This window comes from Solanum lycopersicum, chromosome 12, assembly GCF_036512215.1.
Source record: "Solanum lycopersicum chromosome 12, SLM_r2.1".
NCBI lineage: Eukaryota > Viridiplantae > Streptophyta > Magnoliopsida > Solanales > Solanaceae > Solanum > Solanum lycopersicum.
Genome location: NC_090811.1, coordinates 44972652 through 44981456, shown reverse-complemented (window position 1 = coordinate 44981456; position 8805 = coordinate 44972652).

The window sequence follows — 8805 nt, the reverse complement described above, 5'->3', positions numbered from 1 at the left end:
ATGGCGTAATGGTATCCTTCTCGTTTTAATGGTGGACATAGGGTTTGTTGGCTATAACGACATGAAATCATCCTCAGGAAGGTCATTGAGCTATATTAGTAACCATTGTTAGGCATCCCTAGGGGACCCTCATTGGTAATGTGTATTATGATTGAGTTATGAACAATATATGGTACCTCTTCATATCATCCTTTATTTAATTAGTCTACGAGAACATAGGCTAGCACTGTCATGACCGTGGCGCACCCCCGAGAACTAACACGGTATACTTGTCCTCTCGGAGGTGTTATACAAGTCTTCATACATCTTTCATTGCATAATCATAATGAAAATAGTGGAAAACATAGAACCTTTCATCGCAGCTCACATGTTACAATCATCACCTCATATATATATATTTATATATATATATATATATATATCATAAGTACATAATTAGATTCTAGTCCTTTTTTCATATTAACACTCAACACAATATAATAGAATAGGGACACAGACCTTACATCATAAAATATAATTCTAAGTATTACATAAACTTAAAGAAACATCTTGACAAGGCAACCCTTGAATCAAATGGGTTCCTTTACTTGAACATGTAAGATATATCCAAGCATCAAACATAGGATACATCCTCTATCCATCAACACCTACACTTTGTGTAAAAAGATGAATAATAATGGTATTAGTAAAGAATGCCCCAAGTATGACAAGTATGAAAAAACATGCATTTAAAGAGGACATTTCATTTAAAATCATGCAACAGCTTTTTGTGTTAAACTTCATGAACAGAGTTACATTCAAGAAAAATATAGTTCACATACATCATATAGACATGAATACTACTAATAAGAGAACATAAACTCATTTATCATACTTTGAGGCATATCCAATACATATAATGTTTCACTTATCTTTTATCTTACTTATTTCTTTAAGAAACCCTTGAGTGTACTCACTACAATATATCACATTGAGGTCACTTTACAATAGTCTTTTATAGATATGCTTCGTAAACATAAGCACATATATTCACAAGTCTTAAGCACATCATAGACATAATCTTCACATATGCTCCACCATGTAAGAGAACCCCTATGTCACACTAGTGCAATGTCTTGTAGCATCCCATAATACTACATCCTGAAAGTGTACCTAACAATTCACCCAGGACTAGGAATAACATACTAAACAAGTCATAAAAATTTTATTTTTAACAATACATAAGGAATATACTTCATTGTATCAGTAAAGGACACAACCTTAGTCATAACTTATTTAGAACCACCCTCATAAACCATTCACAATCTTACTTGTGCGATGTACACATGGAGTCCCATACCCCCACATACACTATATAAACTAATTTAGAAGCCAGACACACATACACATAATTCATGTCTTGACATAGCAAAGTCACTTAAAATGTATTCATACAACTCCTATATACATTACATAAGTCTTACTTTCTTACAGGTACTAATTTAATCCTTTTTGAAAGGTCACTTGTGAAATGCATGGGAAGGGGCCATAATCCTATTTATTCTAAGTAATCCTCTAATGGATTTTTTATTCGAGTCCCTAATCTTATGTTAGTTCATTTCTTATTTACGGAGACATAGCCATCACTAAAACATACCATGTGAGCTACATGGGATCTGTTGTTCTGTTTCCGCACCAAAAAGAGAAGGTTAAAAGTCTCCTAAGGTGTAACTAATCATACATATCTATCTAGGTTGAAATCACAAGCTATAGCCTACGGGGATACGTAATTATGGAACATGGATATTACTTTTAGAAACCAATTTATTAGTGTTGAGGTTTCCATCTCATTAGACAACGTCTATGTTAGGAACTCGGACAAGCTAAAAGTAAAGGTTCTATTATGGTAATCCGGACTTACTAACGTGAAACCCACACTATCATTTGTCATTTTAACTCGGTTCTAGTCTCTTACTCCCTTTTTAATAGATTTAAACTTTTAATGTATTAATTCATATTGAAGGCTCCGGGAGCTTTCTCCTTCATACATCATATAGCTTAAAGGATTCTAAGATGAGAATATCCTTTAATAATAGACCCTATTGCATGTGACAATTTCCTTTCAGATATTTATGCAATCATACATGAGGTGTGGCTAAATACAATGTGGGATATACCTTTACATAAACACCTCTAATAACAAATGTTCATAACATCATTAATCATATACCTCACATGTACAAAAATAGTTGGTGATTCATAGAAAAATAGACTTTCCTTTAGTTATCATGAACCTATCATATTCATAGATATGTATAAAGTGTGTTTGTACATTGGTAAACATGATAACATAATGGCTATAACATAACCTTTATGAAGACACCCTCTAAACGTCAAAACACATGTACAACATTACTCAAGTCTCAAGTCATACCTAGATATAGAGAATTAAGGAATGTCTACTACACAGCTCCATTACATCATAGGAGACAAGACCATATTCAACTTTATAATAGATACTCCTAATATACTTTGAACACACATTCATATAAGTATTTCTTCGGTATGGGTCATTATATAAGAGTATTGATTATCATTAGACATATAGACCACACCTAACCCTAACATGATAACCCCATATACACAATATCATCCATAAACCTAGATCATGTTACTAGTGTGGAAGACTATTCATATAACTTCACATAAGACAATCCACTTCGAACATGATATTAGAATAAAGGCTAAATCCTTAAACTTCGTAAACAAGGAAATGATCATATCAATTCATCTTGCATATAATGCCTTCAAGTCCATGATGATAATACATAAACATGTACAAGAATGTAAACACCACGGCCATAAGTGGACCATATCAATCATCACAATTCAATGTACATTCTAAGACAATTAGAAGAAATAGGTCAACATACCAAATCTCAAAGCTAATGATCACCTTGATAAATTACAAACAATTCATAATCAAGCAACATATAAGAATATATAGCTATGCAATTCTGTACAATTTAAACATAAACCAACAATCATATCATAAAGAACACAAGATCTATGTTATAGGTCAATTTGAGAAACTAGGAGGATAATGGGTTTCACATGAAATCGGATTGAAACTCATAATTAAAACAGTAATTTAACATAAATTCATCATTACAATGACTTTTACATAGATTTGACAATGAACCCATGGCTAGATTGAAGATTGAAAATTTAGTCTTTGAAAAACTTTAGAAAATCATTGATTGAGATCCTTCGATGGAATATTAACTACGGATCATGTATTACCATACCTTATTAATTTAATAACTATGAAAAATTAGTGAAGAAACCATGAAAATTCAGCCCCTATCTTGAACATGAGTTTTGGTCTCCAAACGAGGTTTTGGGGTTTTGGGTGAGAAAAATGTTTTGGGATATTGAATTTTCTTTTTGGGTGTTAGGGTTTTTAATAAGAAAAGGGGTTAAATAGGTCATCAAAAAAGAAAAAAAAGCCTCAAAATAATTCCAAAACACCCCTATATTTGCACTTTAAGACATGTCAAAGTTAGCTTTAATTTTCAAAATTTTCGTCGGGGAACAAGACCGCGACGCATAGATTTTCCCGCATGATTTTTGAAAATTCTAGGTACAATAGAATCCACATTATATACACGACGCAGACCAAATTTTTTTCCATGGGAGATCCTACTCCGCGATGCGAACCTATTTCATCTATGAAAAAAAACCGTGCTTGGGGATTCGTGGCAGGAAATTTTGTGACATTCCAAAAAATGTACTTGTCTAGTGAAGAGTAGATTAGGTTTTAAGAAAATTTATTGGGGTACATAGGCATCCCAATGCCAAAATATTGAGTATTAATTCGCATGTTAGAATTGTTTGCTTAAGGGTGACTTAAAATGCGCTTTTATGTTTAGCCTTTTTCTAGGTATTAAGATATAATTATATTTTCAAATGTTCCAATATAAGATTGTTTAGGAATTGTACCTACAATAAAGACCTTAATCTAGAACGATCATTTAAAATGATCATATAGATTAAGCAGTTCAAAAGGACATTGTTGAGGGTCCTTGGAAAACAAATGTGCTGCAAAACACGTAAAAACACATGGTATAACCGGCCATGAGATAAGCAACCAAGCCCAACTGAATTTGGTTATGGCGCTTTGAGGGCAGGTGCGCGAACGGGTAATGCCACGTGGGGCCTAGCTTGCTAGAAAACTCTAGGCTCTAACTAAGTTACCTAACTAACTAACTAAAATGATCATGTTGATTACGTAGTGCCAAAGGACATAGTAATGGTCCTTGTACAAGAAATGTGTTGCAACACATGTGCTAACCAGCCAAAAGACAAACAACCAAGCCCAACCGAATTCGGTAAGGGCGGTTAGGGGCCAAGCGCGCGAACGGGTCATGTCACGTGGGTCCTATCTTTCTAACAAACTCTAGTCTATAACTAACCTACCTAACTAACAAACTAACCAAGGATTAACTATAATAAACTTACTAGTGTACCCGATATCCTGAAATCTAATCTGGTGACACTAGACGAGTTACTAACTAAAGAAACATCCTAGTACCTACCCTAGGATGGTCCAAGAGGTTTGTTATGGTCCTACTAACATAGGGGTGCTTTAGTAATTAACCTAGTTGACCGAATAAATTAAATTAACAATTTAATTAACTAATTAAAAATTCATGGTCAAGCTGAGACACCTTACTAAATTTTCACATTCGGCCAAGTCAAATGCTTTCCTATTTTTAGTCAATTTAGGATGACGATTTAGTAATTACATAATTGATTATTTAATTAAGTTAATTAGCCTAATTTGAATCAGTGAATAATCAGTTCCTAAGACTTACACTCACATTTAAGAAACCTCACGACTCAAATATAGTATTACACGTAAGAAAAACAGTGAACAATTCACCTTAGGTAATTTCAAGGTAGTTCTTCAATATTTTTATTGCAAATTATGGGGTGATCTTAATTGATTTAATTGTACAATAAGTTATGGGTTTTTTTTGTCGGATTCCTTTCCCCAAGACGCATTTCAAACGTTATTGAATTTAAGAAAACCGAAACTAGGGTTGTTCCCAATGAAACTTTCAAATTTGAATTTACCTATTTCTCCTTGTTTTTGGTTCTACTAATATATATAATAAAAATCATGAGCATGTTGTGTGTATGTGGTGGTAATTGATCATTTTGCGTAAGTTTCTATGATTTGATAATGTCGAATGATACCTATTGTAAGACACTAAAATTAGATATGGTTATATAGACAAACAAGTTTATAGTATGTTTATATGGTGATAAAATTAATTATAATATGGTTTAGAGGAAGTGTGTAAAGTTTGAAGTGATTTGGAAGTGGAACGTCAAGGGATAACCAAAACGTTCGACGACTAGCCGCTTATGTGCCTCATTTGTCCATCTGTATTTATATACTATATTTAATGAGATTATTAAGTATTAAAATGTGTTATAGTGATGTTAAAATATTTTATATTTAGTTTTTAGAAGTTTGTAGGTCAAACGACCAAGAACATTTAAGGCGTTCGAAACATAGCCCTTAAGACGCTTAACATGTGTCTCGATGGGGCCTATCCTATTTTGTTGACTTTCAGGTGTTTATTTTTGATGAAAGTCATGTGAAAGGTATAAAACTTATTAATGGTTGTATAATCATTGGAAACATCCGCGTACGACTGCTAAAGGGCCCCGCAAAAGGCCCCACAAGATGGAGCCAAGGCTCGCCGAGACACTGTTTTGGCAGTGTCAATCGATGGACCAAATGACGACCGGAATGTGAGGTCACATATATTTTTTCCTATATTGGGAAGGTATAAAGCAATAAAATGGCCAAGGGACAATCTACGGAAGCCATTTCACGGCCCGTCTACTAACCAACGACCAGTAGATGGTTCTATCAATGGTGCCTGCAACCTGTTGCCTGTGAACTTTTTAACTAAACGGGTGAATGGTAAATTCACCCATGTCATAACATGACCCCACATGATTTATTTCGTTTTTTTGGGTGCATTTAAGTTATGAAAAACGTGATCAGCCCGTTCTCAAACCATCTCACACAAATTGAACTCTTCCCTCCAAAAATATTCTCTATAGAACCTCCATTGTTGGTGAATCTCTAGAAAAGCTTGGAGATTGGATTTACATGGATGATTCATCATGTTTTAGATATATTAATGTATAGAAAGTTATGGTGATCCTTCCTCAGTAGTTATCCTTCTATCTAGAGAGTTAATCTAAAAATTTTCAAAGAGAAAAATATGATCAACTGCTTCTTCTTCATTCTAGCCATGTAATCTTTATAAAATTTATTTTAAAAGCACAATATTAATTTATTGATTATTATCTTCTTATTTGGACATTATTTTCAATCCTATTGCATGATGGACCCATGCATCTTTCACAAACTTGATTTTAGCCTATGTATAGCTTTATGATCTTGATCTTATGGATGTCGATTTGTGATTAAATTATGTTAATATTATTATATCTACTGTCTATTATGTATATTGATTATGAATCATTGAGTAATTACCCATGTGATTTAATGCATGAAGGTTTGAACATGCCTATCCTAGCTATCTATAAAATCACTATAATGTTTTCCTTTTAAGGTATAAAAGTATAAATCGATTATGTTGTGGTTTATGTGGCTGCTGACATAGGTCAATAAATTGTTTTAGTTGTATTAAGTGATTCATGTTTATCAGTGTCTATTAGCCTATGATTCATCTACTTTCCATTGATGTCTTAAATATCATATTTACTGTGATCTAAAGGTTATAACTATGGTAGTAGGATTTCGTGTAGAGCATGATGTCCTTATACTGTGTTATATTGATGATATTAATTGATTGTGGGTATGTATTATTGATGATCAAACAAAAGTAATCTTGGCATGAATTTATCTAGGTTCTTCTAGTATACAATTTGAATGTTGTAATGAACAATATGTGATCTTAATTCTAGGGTGGATGAAGCATGATTTAGATATGATTTATATACATTTGTCTACTTCCCTAAATGTATATTATAGGTATATTGTGTTTGATGAACTAAACTAGGGAGGTTAGATGATGACTTTGGACTCTCTACTTCCTAGTACATGTGAGATGTCTTGTATTATGTTATAGTATGATCTTGTAGCGACTTGTACATTGTTTCTTTTATGATTAAAGTACATTTACCTACTTCCCTATATATTATTTTGTCATGAACAATGTGTCTTAACCAATGATAATCAAAGGGTGAGAAATTTGTAAGAATGCTTATCTCATCTACTTTCCTTATAGTATTGTAGTTGATGAAGCCGTGTATGGCATTGTGTGGTATGGTCCACTTATGCTGGAGGTGATTCCATTATTTTCATTATATATGTTTTTAAAATGGCCATGAAGGCAAATTTTTTAATATATGAACATGTGCTTATAATGATATTATGTGAAGCTTGTGTCTTCTTTCCTATTCTAGTTGTTATTTAGGTTGTATGGAGATCGTGTACGCATGTGTGAATCCATTTTAGGGTAAAGTATAGGTGCTTCCATTGATGACTAAAAATGGTTAATAATACCTTACCTATGTACCCCTATGTGAATGCATGAATAAAACAAGCTAGGAGTCTTAAGTGTATTATAATGTTGGCTTGTCTCCTATGCTGTTATGATTGTTGTATGGTTTATGCTTGAAGGTATATTATGGTCTAAGAGAGTTGTTGGCTTGTCTCCTATGCTGTTATGTTTGTTGTATGGTTTATGCTTGAAGGTATATTATGGTCTAAGAGAGTTGCTGCCTCAATATGTTTTTAATAGCCATTATGTGATCATGTTGACCAATGTACACACACACTCACTTTACATGCATGTTACAAGTTTTATAGGTCATGGTGTCTAAATTAAAGGTAGTTCTCATATTCACTAGTATCTACTAATATTCATGTTAAGATGGTGTTTATGAAAGCATGATATGTGTTTCTGTAGCTAGAATGAGTGGATAGGTGTACTAGTGTAGGCAAGGGTATGGGAATTTGCCTATAAATTGAACATGTGTTCCTTGATAGAAAAGTCTAGTTTTGGTTTCTATATGTATGAATATGTATGTATGAACATGTGTATATTAATGTGTTATGTGAAAGGCTTTCTCATATATATGTACACATACACATTTAAGAAGATCTAGTGAAGAGAGGGGCATTGAATAGTGTATCCATGTATACCCTAAACTAGATGATGCTTTATGCATGCTATGTTAATTTGAAGGCATATTTTACATGACTTAGGTTGATGAACTTCCATGTAAGACTTATGAGTTAAGCATATGAGGGGATGACTCTTCTAAACATATGTTTTATAAAGTAATAATATAATAATGATTTTGAATGAATGGAATTTAGCTTATCACCATATAATTTTGAATATGAGTGTGTGTACCTCCTTATGATAGGAAGGTAGGTCACAATAAATCTCATGAGGTGGATAACCACAATGACTCAATGGGCATAAATAGGGTTTCCATAAGTGAATAACTACAATTCCTAATCTTTGCATAAAAAGGGTTTTCACATGTACCTCGAAGTTTCATAACCATGTTGCCACCATAGGATACTAGCTAGTGGATCCACCTAGATAGTTATATCACATTTGATTCTACTTTGGCCGGTAGATTACCTTCTTTTGGCGTGGGGTTTTATGACACCGAATTCAATGTTTAGCATCACCTGGTCTATATCAGTTAAGTCTTAAGTTTCCCTAAAGTAAAATGGACCATGGAAGCTAATTATTA